The 13,542-nt window shown below is 40.2% G+C and overlaps 1 long non-coding RNA gene across 3 annotated transcripts in view; it reads right to left on the bottom strand.

The window, feature by feature from the left end:
• Positions 1-13,267, bottom strand: part of Gm40175 — a 50,949-nt gene extending 37,682 nt beyond the window's left edge. For 2 of the 3 annotated variants that reach the window (XR_001784030.1, XR_867734.1), the window contains exon 1: positions 12,886-13,267. This is a non-coding gene — a long non-coding RNA (predicted gene, 40175). The remainder of the gene's footprint in view (positions 1-12,885) is intronic. The other variant, XR_001784031.1, reaches the window with a different exon arrangement.
• Positions 13,268-13,542: the final 275 nt, after the last annotated feature.

Here is a 13,542-nt window from a genome sequence, read left to right as displayed (position 1 = left end):
GGAGTCAATGAATTCCAAGCCCTTATAAGACGAAGGCTTTTCTCCCTCATTGTGCTGAGACTGAAATGAAGAAAGGTTAAGTGATTTGCTTATTTATTTATTTGTGATGCATTTATTCTGCCCTCGAAAGTCAGTAATGGGACTGGGAATAGGGGACAACATTTCTGATTCCTTATTCTCCCTCCAGCCACTCACCTTGCTTAAAAGCTCCTGGTAGAAGTTAGTGACATTTACTGTTGTGAGCCCGACGTCATCTTGGTTGCGATGACATGCCTCTATTACACTTAGAAATAGTGTGAAAGGTGCAGGGACTGTCACTTCAGAGCTTCTGGTCCATAGCAAAGATGGCTCCACGCGTATTCCGTGAGTCCCCCTGGGTTTTATCACTGTGCAACAAGCACTGGGCTGACTGTGCAACAAGCACTGGGCTAAGGGCATTGAGTTCTCTAAGTCAATTAAGACATCTAACAGCTTTCCAATCTGCTACAGTGATGGGAGTCTCCAGAAAACACTAGGAAACTGAAAAGCGATTTGGCCCAAGCATCCATCAAGTAAGGGCTGGGGCAAAGGGGCTTAGTTAGAATAGACCCATCAGACTTCTGTGCCTCGGATCTGTCCATCTGTGAAGGATGCTGCTTCTTTTTCCATCCCTCTGCCACATCAAGATTCTAAGAGCTGGAAAGGTCTTCAATACAAATGCATGTAATTTAGTTCAAAAATAATTTGTCTATCAAACTGTTTAACTTTCTTTTCAACTCTAAAGAGACACAGACACACACACACACACACACACACGTGTGTATGTATGTATATGTGTATGTATGTATGTGTATATGTATATTCAAAATCTAGGAAGATTTTATTGAGAGGGAAGAGGAATTTTTGAGAAAATAGTATTGCCTAATGTAATTGTACTTGGGCAATGGTCAGAGAAACCTCTGTGCATTTGAGGCCATCTTGGTCTATATAGTGAGCTCCAGGTTAGGCAGAGCTATACAGTACTCTCATGTCTTAAAAATAAAATCAAATATTATTGCAAATTCTAACTATTGCAACACAGTTCTATCTTTTCTGCTTTCTGTTGTTCTAACATAGGGACCATTTTGACTAGGCTATTTAATGAAAATGCACATTTTACCACCAACCTAAACTTCTAAGTGATTAAATAAAAGTTTATTTCACTATTAACTTCTAAACAATTTTATTAGATACTGTTTAAATGTAATATATGTGAGGAATGTATGAAATGTCAGCTCAGATTACTACATTGATACCGAGGTAAGAGAGTATAACCTTGATGTATTATGTGATTGGGGGGGGGGGTAAGATCATACCTGTGCATCCAGGCTTGAGCTGAAAGGCGTTCTAAGCAGAGGATGCTCTAAGCTCTGACTGATTATGTACTCTTACTGACTTCCCGTTAGGGCAGGAGGAGGCAAAGCTGACTTGTTAATTTCTTATGGACGCTAGGTCTATAGTTACTGATTGGCTGATAATCCTGCATACTTCCAAGTTGGATTCTTGGTGCATTTTCTAATACTGGCAATGGTTTGGCTGTTTGAGTGTCGCCTTGGAAGTGTGTATCCTATGATAAATGAGGTTCTCTGCCACACTTTTGAGAGTTTGAGTACGCATGAAGACCTGAAACTGCCAAAGTCCATGTTCTGTTCACAGCAACAGCCTTAGGAAGAGCCATTTATTACTGCCAACTGGAGGTGTCTGATGTCTGTCACTCAGGGTAACATTACAAGTGCCAAATGATACGCATACAACCAGTGGGTGATATTACAGCAAGCTGGCTAAACATACTTATCATTTTCTCCAGACATAGGCAGTGTCTCCACTTCCTAATGTGAAGTTACACCTATCCTGTAATAAGCAGAGATCATAGTATACTCAAGGAGACCCATCATGAAAAGCCCAAAATTATACCATATATAACCATGGAACCAAAATGTGCATTTAAAATATATAATGCCTGTCTGGAAAGTAACATGAGAACATCTCATCATTTTTCAGTGTTTAAGGGTACATTTAACTCATTAGAGGCCTTGGTATCTAGACTTTTAAATGATTTTAGAATTGGGTGAGCACACAAGCATCAGCTAAGGGAGGTAGAACTAGGCATTCTCTCAGCAGTATCTTTACCGAACAAGGGCATCAAGGCACATAAGAAAGAGCTTTTATCCATGAAAAACAGAAACCAAACTTAGGGCTATGATTGCAGGACTCTAAACGGTTGGCTATCCCCATATTGGAACTTGATTTTAGCAGTGGACCATTATAGGTGGCAATCCTTTTGGCATAAACTTGCAGGGTTCTCTGTCGGCAGCTTTCTCGGATTATATCCCTATTTTTCTACAGTTGCCACTGCCAACCTGTGAATGGGAAGGTTTACAATGATTACATTCACTTCTTTTAAAACTTATTTATTCATGCCTTAATCTCTTCATGTCACGCTTTGGTACTAATGGGTCCAATGAAACCCTTAAATATCAACAGGGAACTTTAAATAATCAAGTCCAATGGGTCTCTGTGTCTCCCTCCACTTGTACTTTCAGCTATACTAATCAAATGACTCTGCCTTTTAATTTATACATCCTGTTTCTCTTTTCACTGAAAATTAAAAACTTGCAGTCCCTCTTGCCTTGGTTCTGTTTCCCACCCCAGGTTTTATAAGACCTTTCTTTGAGGTCTTTTTTTTTTTTTGTCAGCCCCTCCCTCCCTCCATCAGTGATTAAGATGTTCAAGTCTTGAATCTGTATGGATAACATTGAAGGGTATATCTTGGGGGAAAGGAGAAGGCTGAGTCAGTAACGTACGTGTCAGTCAACCACAAGGATTCGGAATCTCCAGCATCCTCATTAATGCTAAGTGCAATGCTGTGGTCCAGCATTCCCAGTACTGGAGAGGCACACACATCCCCAGAGTTCACTGGCCATCCAGCCTTCCGAATTTTTGAGCTACCAGGTCAGGGAGAGAAATTATCACAAAACAAAAGAACTCTGGCCTCCATGTGCAAACACACACACCGCACACTGCACACACAATCTCACCATATATCACACATACAAGAAAAGCAAGCCTCTGTTTAGATCTTTGCACCTCATTTGTTTTCCACTTTTCGGAGCTCTCGATGCCTCTTCCTGGATGCCATATGGGTATCCCAAACCCAGCCACCAGTCACCCACCCTCTCCATCTACTTCCCCAAATGTTCAGTGCTTGCCTCGTTCCACTCAGTTTCTTCTAAGTGCAATCTTGCCAGCAAGCACAGCCCACAGCCACAGCCTCTCTCTGGGCATCTTGTCTAAACTATACTTCCATTTTTCTACAAAGTCAGGACTACCCTAGTTTATCACACACCAACCTGCTCTGTAACAAGTGCAGAAAATTCCTAACAATGGCTCCTCCCTTCTGCTTCTGTTCTTCAGGTTTAGAGGAGACATTCTGCGGCCACGGGCTGCCTAGGGGACAAGCTCATGCCCATTGGTTTTGTATCACGTCCTTCTACAGCCTGTCCCTTACGTGTTGTTTAACAGGTAATTAACAAACAATAATGTAACATGCACCATTGGGCGTGGTGCCTATGTGGAGTAGATACAGGGAGAAGAGAAGAAATGGCATCGGTTTGTTAACGGCATATTACTTCTATGCAGGAGAGGTGATGCTACATAAAGCTGCATTCTACGATCATCTCCTGATACTCCTCGCCACGTACTGCGGGCTCTGGACAAGTGAGATGGCTTGAGATCTAGTGTCTGCTTCCTTTTCCCTCTCCAAGTCATTGCACACCGTGTCTTTTCTAACTTCCCTTTAATCCTGACTAGCTTTGGAAATCTTTCTTGTTCATGAGGCCCAGATCAGATGGCAAATAACCGCTCCTCAAATTTGCCATCTCAAATACTCCTGAACCAGCTAGAGCTTTCTGTATACTGCATACATGAAACTCCCATGCAACACCCAGATCCGCAGTGGACTGCATGTGACACCTGCCTTTGGCCCATTGGGACAGAGCTTAGAAACTGGCACCATATATATATATATATATATATATATATATATATATATATATATTTTAACATTTGTTGTAAGTTCCAAAGCAGGGGTTCTCTGTCATCCTAATGTATGACCCTTTAATACAGTGTCTCATGTTGTGGTGACCGCTAACCACAAAATTATTTCATTGCTACTTCAGAACTGTAATTTTGCTACTGTTATGAATCGTAATATAACTATCTGAAATGCAACTCTAAGGTGTCACAACCCACAAGGTTGAGAACTACTGCTTTAAAGACAATTAAAATAGTAGCTAGCTCATAGAAAGTCTTTAATATTTGTTGTTTGAGTGAATAAACTAGTGGACTATATCTAATAGCTGGGGTCTTTTCTCTGACAATCTTACTTCCTATAAAAGGAATCCGTTGCTGGTGTGAAGGGAGATGGACCCTCTGCTGGTAAAGATGTTAACAAGGTATTCTTGGAGGCAATGCTCCCATCTGGAAAAATCTCCATCCAGCCCTTAATTCCCCCACAGATCTCTTTGGAAGGAGATCAATTTTCCAATGAATTTGGGGGGTGGCCATGGAGTTCACTAGTGCAGGGGTGCTTGTAACATTACATTATCACCTCCTCGGGAACCCAGTATTTCCAGAAAGGAGAGCATCAAAATCAATTGCTGAGCAATCCTGCTCTTACCACACAATTCTAGGAAATGCTATTTGCAGGAACAGTGCATCAGACAAAGCTTTGCTTGGTCTCCAGACACTCTTTTCCTAAACCAGAGGCCTCCAATTTTCTAAGCTCATTAAAGCGCTCTCTAATTTTATGCCTGTAACGTACTGCTGCATATGTAGTTTGAAACAATCATAAGATTTAGCATATTCTATCTTCAAAGCTCTTTGCACAGATCAAGTAATTATCCATATAACACCCTTGTGGGGCGGGTGTTATTATTCCCATTTTATAGATAAGGCTATTGAGACACTAGAGATCTAGTAATTTACCCATGGCAGTGTAGTCAACCAGCTGCAGAAACGGAATTAAAATAAAATTTCCAGAGTCTTTGTCCCCATTTCTGACTCAAGGCTACACAGGGTACCAGGCAGTCTTCTGTTTGCACATGTCGAATGACCATGCAGTAAATCTGTAAGCTTGAGAAAATGAACATCCTGCCTATGCCACCGACACATCCAATTTCATATGGTACACTTTCCACATGCAAAATAAATAATACTATTCCTGTATGCTGAGGAATTACACAGCAGCTGCACAGCTCTATTTAATAATAAGCTCTTCCTAAAGACAGAACATTCCACACTGTTAGGAATGTGAGGGCTTGTGCAGAGCGATGATTAGAAGCAAAATGGCTGATCTGAAAAATAAAAATAAAAACAATTTCCAACCACGTTCGTTTCAGGTGTAATATCTCCACACCGTGCAGAGGACACGATAATCCTACACCTCATGCAAAATCAATTACATTTTAGTTCAAGATGCTCAGTGGCTGAGCAGGATATTATTTTATGTCCTCAACAATATGTTGTTCCAGTTACTAAGGAAACCAGTAGCAAAAAGCAAGTTTGCCATGATGTGTTCTCAAGAAACGGACTATAGTGTCAGTCTCTGGGGTGTCACTACAATGTGCTATTTACATTCAAATTCCATATAACCCTGAAGCAACTGATGTGTTTGTTTATGAGCATGAGAATGCATTTTTTTAGCTTTGAAAAAAATTTTTAAACACCCAAACAACCCATCAATATTTAACCCTTTAGAGGGCTCTGCGGTGAGCATGGGCTGTCTCCGCGCTGGACCATTTTGCGTTGATTGTGTTTCCCTGGGTTTCTGCAGAGTCTTCCATTCCCAGAGTGTAATGTGCCGCCTGCTAATGGACGCTGCTCATTCTCTCCACACATGCTAACAAACTGGCAAAATCGTGTTGGCTTATCCTGTTGGATGTCACACATAACAAGAGTCTACAGGAATCAATAAGGCTATTTTGCACACGAGGTTTCTGGAGTCTGCAGCTATTCAAGGCGGCCTCCAGGTTCCTTCGGGAAGAAGAGAAGCCTGGATCTTTCTTGACAGACACTTGCCTCTTTTGTCAAAAAGAAACAACAAATATTCTGATGAGTTGCTGATGCTTTTATTATTGAAAACTCTCCTGACAAACCCCTCTCCTGACCAGAGATGACAAAGCCTTGACACACTCCCATCGCCTTCAGAATATACAGAACTGCCTCAGACTGGCAGAGCTGAAGGGAGAAAGATGGAGACAACAGCGTTGTCAAAGGCCCACAGTGAAATCAACAGCCATGCATTCTGGTGCCAGAATCGCTGTCAGCATCCTTTGTCTTCGGGTCTTTCACTTAGAACTTTGTAATTATTTTTATATAAATAGCATTCCTTGGACTTCAAATCTATTCTATATTTAGTGAGATAAAACCACAAACAATACAAAATGAACTTCAGCTAAACAAATCACTTTTATGACTGAGCAATTCTGTGCTGAGCGCTTACCCCCAAAGAATATAAAATCTAAATAGAAGAGGCAAGATGTCTATTTGAAATTGCAGATGAGCAAACTTTGAATCCAGCCCTTCCTTACCAAAGAAAAAGAACAATCTAATTAAGTAACATGTTAACTTTCCAAAGTCTGCCCATTGATTCACATCAGAGTTTTTCTTTTTAATTATTGGCAGAAAATTATTTTAACAAAGTAATTGTGGACCAGTCTTCCACATTCACCAGTCATGTGTACTTTCCCAGTCCGCCCAGCAGTAGCGTACCTGATCCATGTTTTGTTTCAGTATACTAAGAAGTCACAGGAGCAAGAAAAGGCTTTCTTGGGTGTCTGGGAACCACAGCTGGAGGCTAATTCAGTGTGAGTTCCCAGATCAAGGCCCCAGAAGTCTGACCGGAAGGATCCCGCAAGTGACCCAAGGATCTAATTAAGTCTCAAGGCTCATCACAACCTGCCTATGTCGTGTGCAGACTCCGCTCCATGAGTCAGTTTCCAGTTTTAAGACAAAGCCTTCTGTAATGCAGGGTTAATCATTCGGGCCCGGCCTTGTGTTTCTCTCAGTGGATTTGACCCCCAGAAAGCAGCTGGGTGTGAAGCCGATCTTTCTTTCTTTCTTTCTTTCTTTCTTTCTTTCTTTCTTTCTTTCTTTCTTTCTTTCTTTCTTTCTTTCTCTTAGGGTTTCATCCTTTTTGCTCACTTCAGCCTTTCTTGGCTTCTCCTGCTTAATCATCTGGCTTCCTTTGTGCCCCTTTCTTTCTTGTTGCGTGTCCCTCCTTCTAGTAAATGCTGGGGACCTTTCCTCCTTGGCTTAACCGTTTGTCAGAAAAATCAAATCCTCCGAGAATTCGGGTGGGCAGATTTCAGATTTCATTGAAAAGTCCTGAACCCGGAAAGCATCTTGCTCCGGTTTAAAAGCTCACTTTGCGTCTCAGAGACGAGGCCTCTCCCCAGGCCCCCTGTGAACTTGCACAGACCTTGGACTGCAGTTCTGTGCTTCCTCAGCCAGCACCTTGCTCCTGGGTTAGTCCCAGGAAAGATTCATTTTCAAAGCAAATTTGCTTTCCCATCCTAAGATGGATGTCTCTTTCGTCTCCATTTAAACCTCTGCTCACTTTCCCTGATGGTTCTCAGTTATGTATTATTTGGTGATGTCGGGGGCGTAGAATCAGACCTGTGGCAGCCATGGATGTGTAAAATACACGCCACCATTGAGCTACATGTACACACTCTTACTGCCTCTTTTAACATCGGATTAAGAAATAAATACCATTTTTCAGTTTAACAACGTATACATGTTGCTGTTATGAGTACTGATTTAATTATAAATTAATAGAACTTGTAATACATTTCCTGAAAAAAAGAGAACAATGCAAATAGGCAGACTCCCATGGGAACAAATCCTGTGTGAGTGGTGCTCCTGGTAAGCCACACCTCTATGAGGGGCTCAGGCCGAGAAGAACATGCACATAGACCAACAAGCCTATTTCCAAAGCCAAAATTTAATTTCTGTTCACATTCTTTTTTAAAGGACATCGTTTTGAGAGATCTGAACTAATACATGCATTTCAAGAATATAGACCATTAAAATATTCTATTGTGATTGCGAACAATGGCTACGTTTTAGTGTTATAGAAGAACAGAACTACATAAAATTCCACAGAAAGGAAAAAAAAATATTGACAATTAGGAATAGAAGTTTAAGTGTGCTACTCATAAATATCATGCCACTCTTGAAGACATCTTTTATGAACTGAAGTGTGACTTTGTGCGGTACGTGGGGCATAGCCAGCCTTACACAGCACACCAAATGGCATTTATAGGAAGTTAACAGGCACCCCTAACAGCTCCAGTAGTCTCTTCTACTTTTTTTGGTAGCATTTATTTGGGGTAAAGATGGAAGCCATGAGTACTCTGAGAAAGAATTGGCTTTACCTAGTACATCGGGGGCTCCACTGTGCCCTCTCCGGCTCCCTGCACCACAGCCTTTTGGTGATCTGAACTCATGGTGACAGAAGTTAAAGACACATGTAAAAGAGTCACAACCCAGACTCACTCAGGACACAAGTGAGAGCACCCTGGGAGTCTGTGCGTGGCCTCCTCAGAGGAGTTCTACCCCAAGGAGCTCAAGGGTCCAGGTTTCTTACCAGTGTGTATTAAATTCTCTTAGCTTAACTCTGTTTCAAAGTCATAAGAAAAATCTTCAATCTTAACCTTGGCATGAGGTCAGGAGAAAAGGCATCACAGGGCACGTTTATAGTTCTTATCCCTGAGCCTCAGGGGCCTGTGCATTCTCTGTTCCTTTTGAAGTCTCAAAGAAACTCCGTCCTCTTTCTAGTTACAATTTCCTTGTTTGTCGTTTCTTTCCTCTCTTTCCTTTTTAAAGAACCAAACTGATTAGTAACACAATGTAAAGATTCTTTAGTGCTCAAATATATCTTTCAAAAACAATAAATCTCATAAGTCTTGATCTTAAAAGAATAAAGTAGAGCCCTTCCCTGGACAGACCCTTTAACACTTCTGTGAGGAGTGCAGCCCACAGCTCCACACCTGAGCAACACATTTCAGGGTCCCAACCTCAGTGTTAATGCACTCAGAAGGCTCAGAGTGGAGACACAACACTAGTGAAACCTGGAATACAGTTCAAACATTTAAAACACTTCAATAAAGAATCAAGGTGCTGAGCTTCGACTTTCCTGTAGAGATACATATAGTCACATACAATTCTAGAAGATTCCATCTTGGTGTTTTAGGCACTAGAAAAAAAAAAAGTGTGTGTGTGTGTGTGTGTGTGTGTGTGTGTGTGTGTGTGGTGTATTTCATCTGAAGCAGTTGGCTCAAAGCTTAAACTGAGCTGTGTGTTATCAACTCTCTCCCTTTCACACTAACAACCTCTTTCCTGCAAACCTACCTCTGGTAGATAACACCCTGGAGCGGGTGCCTATACTGCCTATGCAGTGCAGTACAATGGTAGGCAGTCAGAAATATATATTATAGGGGGAAGTGAGTCCATTCATATTTAAAATAAATGAGTCAGAGAGGAGTCAAGATGTTTTCTGCTTTCAGAGTAAGGACAGCTCTAGCCAGATATTACTGTGTTTAGTTCAGGATGCTGTTTGAAGCAAGAAATATGCACTACCAAGAGACCTGGCCACATTTCAAACTTATTTTGCATAAGTCCTAATGTTTATATCACATATTTCTTTCAGAACATGCTTTGTTTCATCACACATGAAGATGAGACGATGACAATTCTGAGATCCATCCAAAGGATGGCATTTCAGTCTGTCCCCCCCCCCCCCCCCCCCCGCCAATTCAGCCCCTCAGACTGGGTCTCAGGCAACTGTAACTGTCAGGTGAAAGTGTGTTAAGTTAGGGTCTGAGCCCTCTGTACAACAGTCTTAGCTTCGAACACAGCCTTCTCTCCAACCCCACTCTGCAATAGTGTAAAAGACGACAACTCACCCTTTGCTGTAATGTTATTACTCAGGGTGAGTCTTTGTGTGACTTTATAAAATAAGCGAACAGAACAAAAACTAGAGAGTAATTTATAATGCCTAAGAAATAAGATCATCGCCCCCAATTTATTTATCTGTGGAACTAAAAGGAGGATGTAACCAATCGAAAATATATACAATTTAATGTTTATTTTCTTTGCTTAATTTCAATGTCCTAAAACAAGAGAATGTTAGAATCACAAAACAACTCAAAATAAAAAATGATAGTCCTTGTAAGCAGTTATCACTTTAAATTTGATTTTATGTAAATATATATATATATATATATATATATATATATATATATATATATCTGGAAAAGCTCTGTCTCTCTCTCTCCCTCTCTCTCTCTCTCTCTCTCTCTCTCTCTCACACACACACACACACACACACGCACGAACACTCACATGCACACACTTGCACACATGCATACAGGCACACTATATAAATGGCTTTCAGTTTATTAAAAAAAAAAAAAAAAAAAAAAAAAAAAGCCCTGAGCTTTCCCCCAACAGATCCACAGAAATGCAACAGCAAAAGAAAATTAAGGAAAAGAGAAAAGCTTTAATTTTCTCAGGTTGTGTCAGGATGGACTTTTTCTGATTTTCCTTTCTAACATAGCTTCAGAGCCAAATGAAGTCTAACTGATTCTGGGCTGGTAAACGCTGCCATACCAGAAGGCAGAAGCGGCAAGTTCGTGCTCACACAGTCAGGAACTGGGTGTGGGTCGGGTTTGAGTGGAGTTACCAATAGTTTTTAGTATTGTAGGCATAGTTAGAAAAGTAGCAAGTTGTATTGTGGGGAAAGTTCCAACTAACAGAGGGCTGCGTTTTCTCTGGAAAGGGTGTATTTGAGTATAATAATAATAATAATAATAATAATAATAATGATGATGATGATGATGATGATGATGATGATGATACATCTCTTTCCCACTACTAATATACACACAGTTCCCTCCTCTAACTCGCCAGGCTCACTAGGCGCCTGTCAAAAAACTTCATTCATTCACTCATTCATTCATTCTAGAAAGTTACAAATATGTTTTTCCATCGTAATAAATTTAAATGTGCCGTGACAAGAGATGAGCGCTGGCCGTGGTGGCATGAACTGCTCACACTGTTGATATAACCCTGGAAAGGTGAGGATCCCTTGATAATTGGGATAATTCTCTGGTAATGGAAAAAAGTGCCTCTCATGGCTACTTCACAAATTTAGTAAAATGCTGAATATATACAGTTTGGGATCGTAGATTATAGGGAATATTCATTTTCCTTTCAAATGGTCTGTAATACACGTTTTCCATTTTAAAGTATTGTTTGATCAAGAACAAGAGCTTTTTATTCTCTGATTTATTTCAATATTTTTTAATGTTTGAAGAACTATCTACACATAAAAACAAAAATGTCCAATACATAGCTAAGTAATTAGTATATTTTAACAAAAGGTCCTATTAGGAGGGTGTAAGGGCATCTCATACAAATTTGCTTTTACTTGTAATTAGTGTATACAACTTAAAGGCCAAAAAAGTTACTTTGTTAATGATTTAGCATATTGTAAAACAGATTATCATAACATCAAATTAATGGGAATGCTTAAAACCCACAGACTGATTTCTTATTCATTACTGACATTCACTCTAATTGGTACGAAGCTTTCAATTTTGGATGAATGTGAACTTATTTGTTAACAACATACATGTTTTTATTAGTTGGATAAATAAGAAGCTAACTAGTACGGAGAAATTCTCAGACTAGGATTCACAATGACAAAGATTCCTGAGGACTGCTTGTGGCCAAAGAAGACAATCAGAAAGGAACATGAAGGAAGAGAGAACAGAAAATGCTTAGTGCGTCCAACTCGGTCTCTTAATGCAGAAGAAGAGAAAACGTAGTCAGAAGAAGTTCTTTTCTCCTGTACATTGAATCTTGTTTCCTTTTCTAATTTACTTTATCTTCCCAGACTCCCATTATTACTTTTATAGCAATAATAAATATTTACTATAGTATCTGTCACTGAAAATCATTGAAGTTGGACTTTATTTATGGGTGGATGGAATATATAGAAAATATTATTTCTAAAATTATTTTCATAAAGTAGTTTCCAATTATAATTATCCCTCAATAATACTTCTTCCTGTGGTTATAGTTACATGACTTCTTAACGGGCTAAATAGTTTATGTGTTTATGTAATATTTTAGCATCAGCTACAACCTGGTTATTTGCATCATTAGACAAGACACAGCTTGAATGTATGTAAGTCCATGCTTTTCAATTTTGAGTTTTACATAAGCATATATATGCTCTACTTTCATTTCAATTTTATATTAAAACAAAATTCTAGATTTTTCAGGGGAATTACTCTTCACAAATTAACCATGTTCATTACAAATGTTTGCTGCTACAGAATAAAAGAAATAAAACCTGTAACATCCACACACTTATTAACATACAGAACTGTAAGAATCCTAGGACCACAAGAAACAGGATGCAAATTATATTTAAGAAATTAATAATAATTCAACCACACATTTCTCTAATGTGTCTGGAAGGCAAATTTCATTATTAAGTAGTTCTTTTTTCTAAAGCCCTCTGTAACATGCATGCCAAGGCAAGTGCTAAGCGATGCTCTCTACAGTGATCAAATGTTGACTGCTGTTGAACAACTGGTGGGGTTGGTGACAGAAAGAGGTAGAATTTATAGTGTTTAGTGTTTTTTAGTGTTTAAAGCCTTCATTTCTTGTGTACCTCAAAATATTAAACCCAAAGCCTAAAAATGTCCAAGTTTGATTAAAATTAAATCAGAATGTTATATATACCACAAAGAAACAAAACATCTGAGCAGATATTAAGAGTAAGACACAGACCCAGCTTCCTGTGTTGACGGAGGACCCGTGGACGCTGAACTCCTTCTACACCGTGGGACAGGAGCACGATATCACTAAAACAACAGTTTTGACAGCTTTCACTGTACCTGGACCAGTTTCCTACACACTAGCATCTCTCTTCCGTCTCACGCCAAAATCAAACAGGCAATAGATCGCATAAACCGTCTGAGAAGGAAGGGCCAGGACACTGTGGTATTGTTTGTCACAGGCACCTGGCCTTACCATGTCCCACTGCGTTCTGGGGAACACGGGAAGCAGGTTCGATTCAGCATGCAAAGGACCCAGGGCATACCTTACTTCCTATGTCTGCACATTTGACCGAACTTAAGAAACAACACCCGGGCACCCTTGTCATTTCAATTTTTCACACTTTGGTCTGCATGTGTTTTATGTCGCAACAAAGACTTATCTCCCCAGCCCACTGCCACAGAATAATTCTCTGTGACAAAGCCCAGTCTGAGACGCCAACCAAATGAAAAAGGCCAAATCCCCAAAGAGAAAAGTCACGGTCACAGCCATTAATACGGGTCCCCATCACACAGACCGAGGAGGAGCTGATGAGAGTTCACCACTACCATAACTGGGCAGAAGAGGCCCCAGGGGGATTGGCGGCTCTGTAAGGGGATTTCGCGCTGT

This window comes from Mus musculus, chromosome 3 (genome assembly GCF_000001635.26).
Source record: "Mus musculus strain C57BL/6J chromosome 3, GRCm38.p6 C57BL/6J".
In the NCBI taxonomy this organism is placed as follows: domain Eukaryota; kingdom Metazoa; phylum Chordata; class Mammalia; order Rodentia; family Muridae; genus Mus; species Mus musculus.
This window is presented reverse-complemented; position numbering and strand designations above follow the sequence as displayed.